Below are 17,325 nucleotides of genomic sequence, written 5' to 3'. Positions count from 1 at the left end.
CTGCTAAGGGTTTTTCTCGAGCTTTAGTATAGAAGCCGGTTTTATGCACAGAGTATTCTTGATCACCGCCTCTGTTGAGTTCATGGGACGAGCTCTTCTCTTCTGGTAAGGCATGTGAAGCAATGCCATGGGTGAACTTGTCGCTTGTGGCCCATTCCACTCTGGCGCCATGAAAATATTCTCTGGGTTCATGGCTGACTGCATCGGGAGTATACGCGGCACTTGTTTCGGGGATGTTTCGAGTTGAAATACGAAGGTCTTCAGCACCAGCTGCTTGCGTGTTGGCCGCGCCGCTGACATGTTCCGCTCCACAGTTCTCCATTTCTTTTTTTTTGCTTCAAGCCAATGGTAAACGCCAGATATCAGTTGTAGTAGATAGAAGCCCCCTGAAAGGAAGTCAACCATAACTTTAGTGAGGTTGGTAACATGTGATTGCACTGCAACTACACTTTTTATTTTCCGGCGTGTCAGTGGTCGCCAAGCAAAACCGAACACATAAGCGAGCAACAAGACGAACGGATGCAGGAACATGCTTTATATGCTTGAATAGAGCGCTCACCACTTTCTATTCTGATAACCTCAGACAGTGCTTCATTCTACTATTTTAGGCATAAATTCTAGAAACATTTGACCTTCGCTTCTGTGACTGCAGATACAGTTTCCGTGAAATATGCTAGATAAAAGGAAAGATTCACAGCGCTAGCAAATAGATACTCACAGATAGACACACGCGACAGGCGCCGAGCCCAACTTTTTCGAAAGAGCACCACATACAAATAGACACACAGGACAGGCCACATAGAAACTTCTTCAAAAAACAAATGCTCCCGCGCCATCGGCAACATGAATAATGCAGCAATTAGACCAGTAATTAATTAGTTTTATGCTAGATAAGGCGATTATTCTTCAGATGCTTAAGATATTATCACGTGACACCACTATTGCATAGAAAATGGACTTTACTCTTTAAGCAATTTGCACTTTTTAGGTGGCCTTGCCACTGTTCCACTCGACAAAATTTAACTTTACCAACGATGATAGCACTAGGAAAATCGAAACCTGAAAGTGGCACTTCAAGCACTCTACTTTTGCCGTGTGCTGAGGTAAAGATTTCGAAAGGAGCGTGTTTCTTTATATATGCAGTTTGAGCTTACTCTTTGCTTTAAGACATACTTATCTTAACTGACACTCTTACCCAGTTCTTGATTCTGATAAACGGGGCGTCGGCATGAAACGTACCACTGCTTAGTGGCGGCGAGACATGAGTGACGTGGCAAACATATTTTACAACAGAAAAATTCAAGACACACTTAAGGTTCACTTTAAGGTTATTACTCGATAGGATCAGCGGTTGGCTATTGAGGCTTTCATTTCGATCAACCTTCGCATAAAGGCACTTTGCTGCTCGTTAACTTCCGTATTTTGCCTAAATTATTCTGCACGTCCTCATAGAATGTAAATATACATGCATCATATGGAAAGAAGGAGCCGACATATTCATAAAAATCTGTTTATACAGGCTTGAAAGAAGATAATATTCGCCACTTCATCCGAAACTAAGCAGTCACCCTCTTAAAAAAAACACACAACAGTGATGTACATGGCATCTTACTACACAGGGTATCGTCAACCACCATGAATGCACATTCTGTAATGTGCCGTACACCCTGAAACATATGGTGTGGGGATGCAAATGACCCCAGAATATCATAACCACCAGGCACCTGACGTTAGATCAATGGGAAATGCAGCTTTCAAGCTTCAGCCTGGATGTCCAGCGTAATCTCGTCGACCGGACAATGACATGGCTGGGGTCCACAGCTTCCCGGACTGAGGAGGCGGCCCACATGGGGCGAACATTCCACACCTGCACCTAACAAATGCTTTTCCCTGTCTTAACTAAGCCACCGGTACTTGATTCCATGACCTAAGGGCTGCAAGTCTCATTTATTCTGGATCTAAAGGTTACCTAACTTGATTCCCATCTATTGTTCACATTTGGCAGCTGCCTCAACTAGCAGCCTGTTCCACGTCGACGCCCACAATCCACATGATCTGCCTGCCTCCGCAGGCAAGAGGCATGTTTGTGATTCTTTGCACACAAGTCGACTGGAATACCGGCACCTGTTATTACAATGTGCATCAGCCACAGCAAATTTTTCGCGACAACTCTCTCCCGTCTTTTCCCTACCTACCACCTCTGATTTCTGTACTCAGGTTCTCATCTTTTTGCATTCCGTTGCAGCCCTCCACACTTCTAAGCCGCATCCCCGGCTGCGCTTTTCACTGTCGCCCTCGCGTGAGGTGTATTCCTACGTTTTGCCATAAAATTCTGCTTTGCTGTGATCACCCTTCAGCATCCTTATAGTTTCATCCTATTCAGTCATTGTGATAACCTCTTCCTTGCTAGGTACCCTCTCTCCCATTCCTCTCCTTAGCGTTTTTGATTTCGCTACAGAGTCCGTGCTACTATTTTTCCCCCTCCTAAACACAGAGAGGCGCCTGATGGAATTCGTGGCAGAGCGGACCTGCCACAGTTGCAAGGTGGCTGTTTATGCCGGCTCAGCATAAACAACGACTCGCTGTACAAGAACAGACGTCTCACCTGCGCTCTAAAACTGCGGCTGCCAACTGCTTGGGTGGCCAGAAATGTGAAATCGCACCCCAAACAATTACAAGTGATAACGTATTTGCCTATAACTTCTCGCCACGTAACAAAGTTTGTAGAAGCGGGCCACCTGAGCATTTGGTATAAAGCAAGCTGATGTCTATAAGCTAACGCAGGCTCTGTCGAAATTAAAGATACGTGCACCCAAACCTGCTTCCCTCATTCGTTAGGCTTTGTGATACTGCGCTCAGTTTGGCACCGCAAATTTGAATTCAAGCATGGCTATAAATAAAATAGTGTCACAATCCGCGGAACCGTTCCCTCATGCTTGAACTCACTGTGAATCTAACATTTTCGCCCACTAACAAGTAATCACTCTTCCTTGCGCACTGCCATTCATGAAAGATAAGGTTCTCTTTGAAATGTTTGGTTTATAGTGTAGGCACGGTATCCATCCGTACACACTGCAAAGAACAGAGGTCGTCCAGTAGCCCAGCCTAAAAGGGGAGGGTCTCTGTAAAAATGTGTTAAAATTTTGCCCTGAATCGCAGAGTTAGTGAATGGGACCAGAGTAGATTGCTTACTTGTCAGTGGGCGGCGGTTTGTTCTGCGTGCTTTCTGAAAATGGTTGTGGAATAAAGGAACCGGTTCCCAGCCCTGAATTATTTCTTTAGTTATGCCTTGAGTATACGAAGGTACTTGATCGGTAGTTTACGGTATATATGCGCTTCACATTTGTTTAAAGCGACAGCTTCAACGGCTACGTTCCAGAGAGCATCTGGCATTGTCGGCGTCAACATTGTGAGCTAAAAGGCGCGAGTGTGACACTCGCAGCTTCTAGAAAGCAGGTGACATGGCCGGGTACTGATAGTTCTATCAATTGCGTGACGTCACAAGACCGCATTCAATGGCAGCAGCTGCCTACTCGGCTAGCTCATTTTAGACATGAATTCAATCCACCAGAACCTCGGATTACGAGTAAGGCATGCCATTTCTAAACCACGCCGGTTTGTTCGTACGGTTTTGCTCAAGCAGAAATATACGTCTGGGTCGGGTGTTCCGATTCTGCAAGGTACAGTCGAGCGCGATTTGAATGTTATCGCGCGAGCGTCGACCAGCCTAGCACTCCAGGCACCTGGCGGCCGGGTTTGGAACAAGAAAAATCATTTCGCACTCTTCTTTCCCTCATTCGCTGTTCTATACAACAACAATCACCCCCGCGACAAACTCACCGTCCTTTCTCTCTATTCTAAGCTTTCTATTTGTTGCGATAAAGAGTCCAATTTCAGATAATACCAAAGAATACGTCGTGCACACAACGGTCACTGTCTGCTCGCAGAACTAAAAGAAAAAAAAAAAGAAAGTGACGTCCCTGCAGGGAGTGACGGCTGCTGAAGGAATAGCAAAAAAAGTGAGGGAAGCTGGCCTAATACCTCCCTCGCCTCGGCAGAGAATTCTGGGCCATGGCGCTGTTCATGTTCCCGGTCGACGCTCGCGCGATAACCTTCAAATCGCGCTCGACTGTACAGGTGCCTGTAGCGATGAAATGCACACTCACTTCTAATGGTCTGAAAATAGGCTTATACAAAATTCTGGCACGAATACATGGTGCAAAACCAAGTTTATATAAGCCTGTTGCAGTAGACATTATTGCAAGAACTCAAGGGATCAAACTAGGTCAGCAATGTGCACTTTCTTACTGCTGTATCATCATCAACGCAAAATGTGTTTTTGCTGCATTGTATGCGGCTTGTAGCGACAAATAAGCTTTACATATGCCTGGCTAGAACACAAGTAAATTTGATGTCTCGTGATTCGCGATCCGCCCAGCCGAAAACAAAATTTCGGAAGTGAGAATAGACGGCGAAACAAGATCGTCATATAGGCATTCCAGTGCAGGGTGTGCCGCCTCATGCGCTTAATAAAAAATTTGTGCTGCATATAAAAGCATTTACACTTTCAAGCTGCCCAACTGCAGCTTTTTTCTTACTGAATGCATTGAAGGGTAAATAACTACTAATAATAAAAGTATTCGGAAAGCTATGCCACCACCCGCCCGTGTTTTATACATCCCAGAAGCAGACTCGCGAGGTTTTGTAGCTTATACCAGCACCAACGTGGCGCTTTTACAATAAACCAAAGCCTTTACGGAAGCCTCAGGGTAGTAGGTGGAGCTCACCAACTAAAGCACAACTGAAACGCCGAGAATCGTTGAGCCAACTAATTCTGCTAGACTATGTTGACAAGCATACATGGCTTTCTTGAAAGATTAAACGGTTCTTAGGGCGTATGTTTGTCCTTTGACGTCTAGTTGCTCTTATGGTTATGGGCTTGCTTCACATAGAACACACTCACCGGCAAACGGTCGGCTCCGAATCCGACGCCCTTCAGCTTGTCTATTCAGAGCCTGCAAGTCTCTCCTGGAATCAGCCTACAAGGCTTTCACAGTACTTCTTCTTCACGCATTCCTCGCGCTCCTGAAACATGCAGTTTTTTTTTCGCCAATCTTAGTTTTAGACAACGTTTGTGCTCTTCTGTCCTTATTCATATTCTCGGGCAAAGGAATTAAATTTCATAGGTCACAGCTACACACTATGCAGTTCCATCCCACCCCGTGTGAACCTGTCACGGCTGTTCAAGATATCTGTGTGAAAACAAGATTAATTTGTGCTGAAAACATGGGACCGAAGGAGCGTTCATTGCATACTCGAAGTGTATGATGAATAAGGAAATATAAGCCAGTGCTGAGAGCACCATGCTAGCATTAACAATACACGAACTGGTATCACCGCACCGTGGATACTGCCGCCTTCGTGCTGCAGCAAAATTTGTTGACTCATCTAGTAAGCCATGCACGTGTAAAATAATTTATGCTTGGTTGTATCGAATCATGCCGCATTTTTGATATCCCTATAATCAGTGGCAACAGGTGTGTTTTGATGGCCCTAAGACCGGTTGTCACTCATTTAGTGGTTCCTTGACTTCTTAAACTATTGGTGAAATTGGATTGATACGTAATCGAGCATATATAGCCCGAATTCGTTTGGTAGCATGGTGTGCGGCATTGGATGAGTCGTTTGACGCTTAGGATTAAAGTGGCATCGGTTACGAGAGAGGCCGTAATAGATGGCTCCGGTTTATTGTAGACTACCTGTTGTATTTCGACTCGTATGAAATGCGGACGCCGTGGCCGGGGTTTGATCACGTGACGTAGTGGTGATCAATCCAAAGCCACTTAACCACCACGTGAGGTCTTAATTAGGCGTGCGTGAGTGTAAGGTTTATTTGCACCCCTATGAAACAATAACTAAGTGCTTAGTCAGATTTAGTAGAAATGGGTGTATATTATCCAGTTTTCTAGGTTAAATTTGTAAGCTAATTACACGATTCCTAAAAGGTCAGTCCTAAAAATGTAAGACGAACGCCCAAAGTATGAGAAGTCGCTGAATTGCAATTTATTCATTTTACCACAATAACAAGGCTATCTTAATATAATATGCTAATCTATATATATATATATATATATATATATATATATATATATATATATATATATATATATATATTGTTACTTAGCTGTATTCGCTGTTCGTGATGAGGATGAAGAAGTGCAACAGATTCCGAGAAGACGACGACGCTGATTGTCGTGAAATCTGTGCCCTCATCAACGTTAGCTGTGCGGAGAGCTTTCAGACTGTAGATCTTCCACGTAACATCTCTTGGTGGAGGTTATATATATATATATATATATATATATTATTTAGACGAAACTACAATATATATATATATATATATATATATATATATATATATATATATATATATATATATATATATATATATATATATATATATTATTTAGACGAAACTACAATATAGAATATTGTGGCACTGCAAAATGTGCAGAACAGTCGGGCAACACTGGCCGCCACTGATATATTTCTCCCTAATATTAAGACATTTATTTAATTAGTTGCGGTCTGTGATCACTACGTCTTCAATGGTTTAACCATGCTGTAACCATAGTTATATATGTTACCAGAAAGGCACATTGGCCCTACGCTGCCAGTGGTACTGCTGTCAGCAGTGCTCATTGAGGCCTAAGCAGTGCCTAGCGTCTGTGGCATATACAGCCTGTAGTATTTTAATTCATAGAAACTACATTTTTTGTGTCTCAGAAAACACTGTTCGTCTTGTGACACCGCCGCAGAGTTATGAAAAAAAAAAAGAAACACGCACCACAGCTACAAGATTGGAATTCGTAAACGCTGGATTGGACATCGAGCACGTAATTCGGGCAGTCTTTTCATTGATACTATACAATGAAAGCATATTGCACACGCGTTGGAAGTACTATCACGTGAAGTTGGCCCTCATTCTTGTGGCAAAAAACATGCGCAGCGAAGCCAAGGCAGAAGAGGAGCCGCAGGTGGGCCATCGCTACTGCGCTTGAGTGACAGCCGTCACGCGCCATAACTAGAGCAAGTGGGCACAAACACAAAAGAAATAAAAAGTGCATAGTCGCAATAATCCATGCTCACGTAATACAGTCTGATTGGTTTATCGATCGCGTGTTAATTTATTAACTAGTATATTTAAATAATCTCAGTGTTCTCAACAGCAGTTTATTATGCCCTCAGCATAAACGGTGATGTTACTTTCATTATGACCGTTGCATGCACCCCAGGCGAGTAGACAAAGGTTGCATAGCAACTGAATGTACTAATTTTGCTTCCCAGACGTCAGGGCTCGCGGGCGTCACTTACCATTAAAGAAACCAGAGCACCATAAATGAAACTTGGATTTAAAATAGTGCTCTTCTGGCACAGCAGGGTGTTCTTTTATTTCGCGTACATGGCTTACATTGTCGTAAAAGATTTTCCGATGCAATTGTGTATGAAGCCTGTTTAAAATTTGAGATTCAAACTTCCGGTTCACAGAGGGCACACTTTGTTTTACGGTATTATTATTTTATACCGAGAAAAGCAGATTTTCTATCACATATGAATTTGGCGCAAAAATATAAACGAGGCTGAAATATCGGGTGCCCTGTGTAGCATACATAATCATGGTATCGCTCAAAGCAACTGCAATAAAAGTTGCGTGCTTCTCATGGCCGAGCATTTAGCTGAAGGGCCCACTGACAACATTCAAAAAATAATTGGCACGTTAAAAAATGAATTAATTTCATTTTATCTGCATGCACCTAAGTGGATGTCTTTTGCTAGAAGGTCTAAACATATTTGTACTGTGAATGCAAACGTTCACGTTGAATCCAAAAAATGTTCAAATTAACGTTCACACCACTTCATAATATGCTCAATGGATGTGTAAAGATGAGAAAACTTAGCAAATTAGATCCCTTAACTTTCATGAAGCAGCCCTTTTAATTGGCCTTCAACCGTTGTCTCAGTTTAGGCATCGATTTTTTTAACCTAACTCCATAAGTGGCGGCCGAGAGCCATCCCTTCCTTTAAATAAAGGCTTCATTCATTCATTCATTCATTCATTCATTCATTCATTCATTCATTCATTCATTCATTCATTCATTCATTCATTCATTCATTCATTCATTCATTCATTCATTCATTCTATTTAGTCAAGGTAGTGGTGGTATTTCGCCTATATGTCTTCTATCTACTCTCGCTGTCTGGTGTTGTGAAGTGTTTTATGTAGTGGTTATATGGTATCTAAAAACAAAAATGTAAAAAAAGACACAAATGGCAGCTTAAGAGACACCTTTCAGAGTATGATGCGAAGGATTTATCAAGTCCTGCTCATACCGCCTACTCGGCACTTACGCGCTGACTGGTAGGAAAGACAGTTCAACATGCCTTGGCTTGTCTTCCTTCATACACCCGGCCTTGCGTGCTTATGCAAGCGTACACATCCAGCACGATCTGGAGATCTATGCTAGATGTCAGCACAGGTGGTACACATGAATCGCAGTAGTCAAACCTAACTTGATCATAGCCTCGTCTCAGCCTCACAGTTGGACGAAAACTGGTTTAGCTTGGTTTACAGGGGTTAAGGTTCCAAAGTAACTCAGGCTATAACAGACGCTGTTAGTGGAGGGCTCTAGAAATATCGATCACTTCGAGTTGCTTAACAAGCGCTAGTACATGGGCGTGTTGCTTTTCACGTCCATCGAAAAGCAGCCGTCGCCGTCGGGACTACATCCCGCATCCTAGAGTACAGCAGTCAAGAGCCGTAACTACTGCGTCGCCGCGGCGGGACACTCGGATGAGAACCACAGAAACATATGATTTTGGTCTGCTCTTCGGCATGTGCTCTTTTATATGGCGCTTTATATCCTCTGTCGAGTCCTAGACAGTTAATTACAGTTGATATAGAACGGTCCTTATTCCTTTATACTCGACCTTGCGGTACCCTTAACTATAGGGAGACGAAGAACGATGATACGGAAAAACAACCGAAAAATTTAACTTTATATAGCACTGACATCCTTTACCAACAATGTGTACAAATGCGGATGTACAAAAAGATAGAAGCGACTTATATTCAACGTACAAAGACTGGCTGAAAATTGTTGTATGCGCAGCTACAGAACCTAGCATGCTACACACCACTACAACTCACTGCTCTGTTATATGTTCTCGAAATTCAGGATCCCCTTGTTTCCTTTTTCCAAGCCTGACCAAGAGCCAACCATTGCGTCGGGATGCGCCCTTTAAGTAACCGCGTTGGATCGCTCCAGGGTGAGAAGAGCAGTGAGGGAGAACGCAACCTCTGCGACAAACTCAATGATTTACTCCCCTCTCCCAGTGTACCAGAATGCACTAGAATATTCGGAAAACTGCTGTTCATGCACAGCCTCTTGAAGGGTCAGATAAGAGAGGAGGGCTGGGACCCTACATTATGATGCGGGCGCGGGCCACCATGCCTACTTGTCCATGCCAGAATGATTTCGTGGCTTCTCCTTCATTCTACAATGACCTGGTGACCGGGTCGACGGGAGCAAGAAGGCACTGCGCCACTAGCTACGCCATCACGAGGAATTTTTTAGAATATTTGTTCTAAGCAGTTGTCTTCTACAAGCGCGTCGAAACGGTCTTAAAATGGCGACCATCACTTTACACGATCGTTTCGATAGCTTCGTCGATGGTGCTTCTAGAGGTTCGTTAGTGTTGCTTTAGCTCGTTCTTCCCTTCAATGTTGGAAGGAGTCTCCAGTTTGGGGCTGGCCATTACAGCATATTTTATGCGGTAGTGTATACAACTCGTTTCAATGAAAAGGCATCATTCCAAGAAGAAAGTACTGGCAATATTGGGAAAACATCCTGTGGCGCCGACATGCGGCTTCCGCCGGAACTGCTTCGACACCTGATTCCTAATTGCTGACACTGACGGCTGGTCCGCGTTCTAAATTTTGAAAGCAGCTTTCGCAGTGCAAATGCGTGTCTTTATCGAATTCTCAATGCTGAAGCACTTGAGAGGGCCACAGACTTCTGTCGCGGCGTACCCTTAGGACGAAGCTTGAGAGTCCCCCTAAATTTCAAGGCGGAATCCTGTAATCACTCATACTGTCGTTCGCAGAAGGTGTCACACTTTGTGGCCGCCCTAGGCAACATGATGCCGCCTAATATGACGGCCACCATAGCTCAAGCTGGGCCACCCTGGGTCCACGCCCCCAAAAGGTGGGCGTATTAAGGCGTAATAAGCGTAATAAGCGTGTTAAGGCGTACGCTTTAATACGCTTTCGTTATTATTGCGAAACCATTACTACGTTAGTATTGCGAAATCAAATTTCACTCAAAACGCTTTCGATGTCCTGTTCTGTCAAGCGCTGGAGCAACCGGCATAGGACCAGTTGCATTGTTTTAGTTTGGGAACTATTCGCCTTGATGCCTTTACTTGATCCACGCATGATAGATTACACAGTCAATTAAGCCAACTCGCTGCAGCACAATGGGTAGCAGACAGCAGTGTGCTGCAGCTTCTATATGTCAATAAAATGAATAAATATCCTTTTTATTCAAGGAAGCACAGGTGATAAAGATCGCTCGAACCCTCCTCGAATAAGCAAATTATACGTTGGGACTTGTGGCATGCAAGAGTGCGATTCATTATATTCAATCCACCTCGCCGTGGGGGAGGGGGGGGGGGGGGCAGTTGTTAGGACCTTCGACTACGCTGGCCAAGGATGCGGGATCGAATCCCGGCGGCGGCGACAGCTTTTCGATGGAGGCGAAAAGCAATAAGCCCGTGTGCTCTGCGATGTCAATGCACGTTAAAGAACCCCAGGGGGTCGAAACTTCCGGAGCCCTTCGCTATGGCATCTCTCAGATTGAGTCGCCTTGAGACGTTAAGTCCTACAAAACAAACAATACTAACAAAGAACATTATATTGCATCCAGCCCTAATGCTCCCGATAGCCAGATGACAATATGTTTTGCAAAATACGCATTCAAGTTCCGAACAAAGGATTTATCTGTAGCAGACTTCACTTACACTTCGATGGCGCCTCAGTGAAAAAAGCCGAGAACGTCATTGCCAAATGTGAGAAGATGGCTTTTTGCAAATATCTTTATTCTTTGAACGGTCATGCGCGCAAAATGCAAAAAAACAATAAATTGCGCTCTGTCTTATCTAAAACACATAATAAAACATTTGATATAGCAATTCGGCTGGAAATCGCGGTCTCTTTTTATCGTAATTAAAAAGGGCTATCCGAGTCCGCGACTTCCTTGGCCGAGTTTAGTCAAAGAATGAGGCTGCATGCTTACACAATGAAATGTTCACTTTGTCGTGAAAAGCATTGGAAAGTTTCAGCCAGTTATGTAAAGCATCGAAAGGCAAATGTTAGCGGAACACACTTGATGGGACGATGTAGTTGTGCCAGGTTTATAAGAATACACATCCGAAGAGTTATTGGTGTTGCCAACTACGGTGGGTTGCGTATCTTAAGCTAGCATGACGGGTGAACATATGCCGTGAAAATGTCTTTAGTAAGTGAAAGCTTACATGGAAAACTAGCCATATCTAGGTTATTTTTACTAAACGGCTTATGTCATATTATGTACTGAATGGCATCAAACGTGACGACGTTGGTGTGGAACAACAAACCAATCAAATGCGCTGTCGAAAGTTCCTCTACTGAAGCTGCTGGCATTACATTTCTGAAAGATCACGAACAGATCCTTCAGAAGACGCCGTTTCCACCGACTGATCAGGCAGCGGGCCAACATGTGCCGGGATAAGCAGAGTTGGAGCGGCAGTTTCACGTTTATGTGAAGGCGTGGCTGACCCTACAGGTGAATCTTCATGTTCTGATGACGCTGAGCTGGTGGAACTTCGGATTTCTCTTAGGTCTTGCATCGTCAGTACTGGTAATTGCATGCCAGCTAAGGATAAGTTCTCGTAACTAATGAGCGACTCAGGTGATACACCGAGGTACTCCTCTTGCCTCAGTACCTCCCGCTCTTGGAACTGTTGAGCGGATCCTTGCTCCTGGGAATCTTGGTCAGGCGGACACCGCTGACCCCCTCTTTTAACCTGTGGCCCTTGGCGTTCTTCATGCATGCCTGTAAATGGCTGTGTCGACAGGTCTCCAGTTAGAAGCGATGAAGCTTCTGCCGATTTTGCCCAGGGAACTAGATAGCCAGAATCGGCATCTGTCTGTGGTTGGGATGTACTGGCCATATCATCTCCTCTTCGGCGTTTCCTAGAAAGAGACATTGTTGAAGGGCGGTTCCTAATAGTCTTCACGAGCCCGGAAAATGATGGAAGCGTTCCTTTTCGGGACGAAGTAGCGTGGTCGGAACCTAGGTGGCTAGCAGTGGATACGGCTGTACTTAAATCTGTGGAGCACGATACGTCTAGCATTTGCCTAACTTCTGGCCTTTTTTGACGGGACATCCGGGCAAATGTCTGCAGCACAGCGGACGCAAAACGTCGCGCTGTAACTGAATGTGCTTGCGGAGTTAAACCAGTAGAAGAAATTACTTTTTGTGTCGAATTCTCTGAACACTCATTTACCTGCACTTTTGAAGGACGTTGTTGCGTTAGAGGTGATGCAGCCCTTTTCTTCCTGCTTTCGTCAGACTGGCTTTGTAATTCACGAGCATCTATTTGGAATGTTTTCCTTGTTTCATGCATGCTTTCTTTACTACGAAGCAAACCTTCTGCTCTTGCAGGTAAACCTTTGTGCTGCTCCGCCGGCTGTCTTGAAGTAGAAGGTAAAGTTTCAGGGGCAGAAATAAGTTTCTTCGGCGCGGGTTGTAATCCTTGCGACGAAACCTCTTGCTGAATATCTGCGATGTTTATTTCCTTCGAACCTTCATTTGTTAATTGCGACCGTATGTCTGCGCCTTGTATATCCAGTAATTTTGCTTCTAGAACGGAAAACGGCGATTCACTTGTTACAGTTCTTGTATCTGAGCGCAACTCTGAGAATACTAGAGGATTTAATGCAGGTAGGGGCTCTGGCACAGTATGTTCCGCATCCGATTCTGCTTGCGGTGTACTAGACGTGATATTGGCAAGTTTTTTTGGATAATGCGGTTCTAAGGCAGGGACTGAATCATTGGAGCTAGTTGAATTATCTTCCTTTGTTACTTTTTGAGCGAACCGAGACCGCAGATCAGGATTCATCTCGGCAAGCTTCTTTGGAGGAAGTGGCTCTAGATCAAGCACTGAGTCGCTGGGCCCGGATGAATTATGTGCCTTTCTTACTTTTTGAACAAATCGAGACCGCTGCTCAGCAGTCATATTGGCAAGCTCCTCTGGTGGAAGTGGCTCTAGATCAGGTACTGAGTCACCGGACCCGGGTAAATGTCCTCCTGGAGGGGGATTCTCTGTACTCAGGCGCTGCTGCTCAGCGGTCAGCCTGGTAAGCTGTTCTGGAGAAAGTTGCTCTAGTTCAGGCGCTGAATCAGTGGAGCTCGATGATTTCTCTCTTTGACGAACTGTTCCAGTAATCAAAGACAGCTGCGCAGCGGTCAACCTGCCAAGCTGTTTTGGAGAAAGTGGCTCCAAGTCTGGCACTGAGTCACTGTAGCCGGGCGAAGTACCTTCTGCGTGCGTTCTTTGAGGCAACGCCGATCCTTGCGAAGATTGCCGAAAACTTTGTCGCATTTGTTTGCCGCCCGTTTGGTCTGAAGGAGGCTGACCCTGCTTCGAATACTCCGCGTTGCTTTGGGCCGCTGAAAGAAATTGAAGCGATACATTATAATCTTGTGAAGAATGATATGGTAGACATGGGTTACCTTTGGGATCTTGTTGATCATTTAAGGACGGCATCGAAACGCGTTCGGATTCTCGTGGAGCGCCCCGGGCATGCTGTGGAACGCCTCGCGCCTGCTGTGGAACACCTCGGGCCTGCTGTGGAACACCTCGGGCCTGCTGTGGAACACCTCGGGCCTGCTGTGGAACACCTCGGGCCTGCTGTGGAACACCTCCAGCCTGCTGTGGAGCGCCTCCGGACTGCTGTGGAATGCCTCGGGCCTGCAGCGGGACGCATCGGGCCTGATGCGAAGTACCTTGAGCTTGTTGTGGAACTCCTAGGACATGTTTAGTAATGCCTACGGCATGTTGCGGAACGTCTCGGGTTTGCTGTGGTACTCCTTGGACCTTCAGTATTGCGCTTAATGCTTCCTGTGAAACTTTTGTAGTGTGTTGTGGAGCGCCTTCGGTCTGTTGTATAAAGCTTCGGGATGGAAACGGAGTCCTAGGTTCTTGCAGTGCAGCGGCTCGGATTTGCAGGAAATTCCAGTTGGCATTATGGGGAAGGCTGTGGGCTTGTGGTGGGCCGGAAAGTGTTTTAAATGAAGTGCCCAGAGCTTGTACTGAAGCATCCTGAGCTTTTAATTTGTTTCCATGAGCTTGTGTTGGAATACGTTGGGCTTGAAATGGAGCTCGTTGTTCTTGTAGTGGCAGGTCCTGCACTGGCACTGGAATGATTTGCGGTTGTAATGGAGCATCTTGAGCTTGCAGTCGAACTTGCGGCCGAATGACGCAGGCTACCTGCTCATTGCTTCGAGTGACTTGCGGAGCACTCTGGATATGATGTGCGTTCTTGTTTTGATCTGGAGTACCTTCGTCTTGATACATAAGTATTTGCGGATTTATCACATGGGCTTGCCTTGAATACTCGTTTATAGCAGAGAGAACAGCGTGGCTTTGAGATAGTCCCTGAATGGCGTGCTGTAAAGTGTGAAGATTTCTTTCGGAAGACGAACTGGCCACCCGTGCTTCCTCCACAGCTGACGGGTAGCTGAAATCACCAGTAGGAATTAGGAACTCAGAAACATTCATTTCCGCAGTGAGATCCATTGGCGTTGTAGGAGTGCTGCTAGCAGCTGTGAAGCTCTTGTCGGATAAATTAAGTGGTTGACTCGAAGATTCGGGAGTAGAGTGGGTTTCTTCTCTTGAGGTCTGCGAAGCACTGTTGGCGGTTGCCGATGACTCTTCAACGTGCTCCACGGAAGGAACCGAAATCCCTCTCAAGGCATACTGCAGTAATTGATTAGCGGAGTGCCTAACATTCGTAGTTTGACTTAAGGGCTTTGCCCCTACCGAGATTGTTATATCTCTTGCAGGGTTACCTATCACCACATATGTGGGCATATTCAGCTGAGCTGAGTGCGCCTGGGCGGGCATTTCAGCACTTGATAAGCTAGAAGGCATAGAACATTCCTGCGAACTTGGCTGCACATAACCAGCAGTCATCGAGTGTCTCAATGGCCCATGTTCCACTTGCTGTATGGGAAGAAATTGCCTTTCTACACCTGGTGTTTCCGTACTCGCAGATACATAGTGCGTAGGGGGGTTGACGACTGGGCCTAACGCTTGTGTGCTCACGTCTTGTAGTGCGCACTGCGGTTCTGGATTAATCTGCGAGTGGCGCTCTGCTGCCTGGCTTAAAAGCTGGCTCTGAGATGACATCTGGAACGAAGGAATTTCTTGCGAGTTCACCTGGTGGGGCAGTATTGCGCGCTGCCGCGGTTTCGGCTTTTGGGATGGTTCCGGTCTCTTTGGAGGTTGTCGCTGAAACTTTTCTTTTTGAACCGATCGGGAGATGAAGGGATCCCTTTCGTTCGCAACACAAACTGGGCTTGGCACGTTCGACGACGGGCGACATCGGAAAAGGCCGTTCAAGCTTATATATTCCACGTGTTTCGCAATCTTGCTATCAGGCTTTCCAAGTGAATAGCGGGGTCACCCAGAACTGCGCTTGAGGTGACATGCTTGCCGGTGGCCTTCAGTCGATGAACGGTGCTGTACGATGAAGTCGCAACTAAATGCTTCTACGCACATCTCAAAAAAGAGCTCCGGTAATTTAAATATATCGGCATCGATGCGCAATTCGTGTAGGCGATACACGGGTGCGGTTCGGGCTCTGGCTTCTTCGCAATTATTGCCATGGTGCCTACTCGATTGCGCATTCTTCGTGGTAGCAAAGAAATGAAATGGCTCACAGTCAAACAGCCTTTCTTCCTCTGAGTTAGGCAGGAAAGAAGCCTTTGATGAAGATAGAAATGGAATGGCTTGCTTCGTCGGAGAAACCATGCTGCACAGAGCCTTCCTGGTTGTTTGGCTCTGGCATAAAGGTTTCATGTTTGCACGCCTTAATTTCGTAGAGCTAAATGCATGATCGATTCCCAAGACTGCATCAGTAACAGTACTATGACTTTCTTCTCTCGCGTAAAAGAATGAATGCGTTGAATTGCAACTTGCTTGCTCTTTATGAGGGTCTTTTCCATTCCCCATTGCAGGTCTAGTCTTCTGAGTATGTTTGATATCTGCTGAACTGTCCTTGCAATTGTCATTCCGCATCGGTGTGCTGACTTGGAATTCAGCGGAGGGCCCATTGTCCGGAGAGTTACTTTCCTGGAACCGTGCACCGATGTTCGCCTCCTCGTCAAAATAACTATGCTTAGCCGTTCCATAGTTGGCTCCCTCACCTCTGCTTTCCTCAGCTGGCGGCTCTTCCAAGGTTCGCCACCCTTCAGCGACTGAGTTCATCGATGGGTCGCCAGCTGCAATGATCATCAGGGCTGCCACTGCCGCTTCATTTTCGGAGGACACGAAAGCAAGGCCGCGTGAGTGCACTTCGAATTCTTGCCCAACTTGGTCGGCCATCGCGTAAAACTTGTAATGCGGCGCCGTTACCAGTGCACATTTCCGATTTGCTTTCAGGGAGAGCCGAGCACCTGCATTTCTATATTTCCTAGTGCCACTGACGGGTTCTGTAAATATCACTTTGTCCTTATCAATTCTTCTGCGATTCCACTGTATGCTTCCTTTCTTTTTTTATGTCAAAAGGAAAATGGAGGAGCCAACGGTACTGAACATGCGCATAACTGCATAAATGCTATCGCTGTGCCTTTGGAGGAATTTCGTTATCGGTGTGATTACACTGTCAATGGTTTTAACAGTTAGTTCTTGCTGAAAAGGAACTGCAATACCAAGTATCACTAGCTGTGATCTTCGCTCATTGAGTGTATCTGTGCCAAACACAAGCAGTGTGTGCTGGCTTGCGTTTGTGTTTTCGGATCGATAATACTGAATGCGCGTTTTCAATGCATCGGCGATGTTGTCGGCGTGGGCGTTGTGAGCGAAATATCACGAGCAAGGCACTGGCAGTTGGTAGCTGGCAGCTGACACTGACAGCGCGCACTGATTGGACGTAGGGTTGCCTGACGTTACATCTGGCACGAGCTGCTAACACAATCTTCTCTTCCCCCTATGGCAGGG

General features: G+C 45.6%; 1 long non-coding RNA gene across 1 annotated transcript; it reads right to left on the bottom strand.

Moving 5' to 3' along the window:
* Nucleotides 1-321: 321 nt before the first annotated feature.
* Nucleotides 322-5,108, bottom strand: LOC146173598 (uncharacterized). The gene is made up of 2 exons (XR_014701849.1): nt 4,964-5,108; nt 322-386 (listed from the first exon to the last, which is right to left on the bottom strand). It is a non-coding gene; the product is annotated as an uncharacterized LOC146173598 (long non-coding RNA).
* Between the last annotated feature and the right edge of the window lie 12,217 nt (nt 5,109-17,325).

Source organism: Amblyomma maculatum, chromosome 11, assembly GCF_055883805.1.
Source record: "Amblyomma maculatum isolate TAMU_Amacu chromosome 11, ASM5588380v1, whole genome shotgun sequence".
In the NCBI taxonomy this organism is placed as follows: Eukaryota; Metazoa; Arthropoda; class Arachnida; order Ixodida; family Ixodidae; genus Amblyomma; species Amblyomma maculatum.
This window is presented reverse-complemented; position numbering and strand designations above follow the sequence as displayed.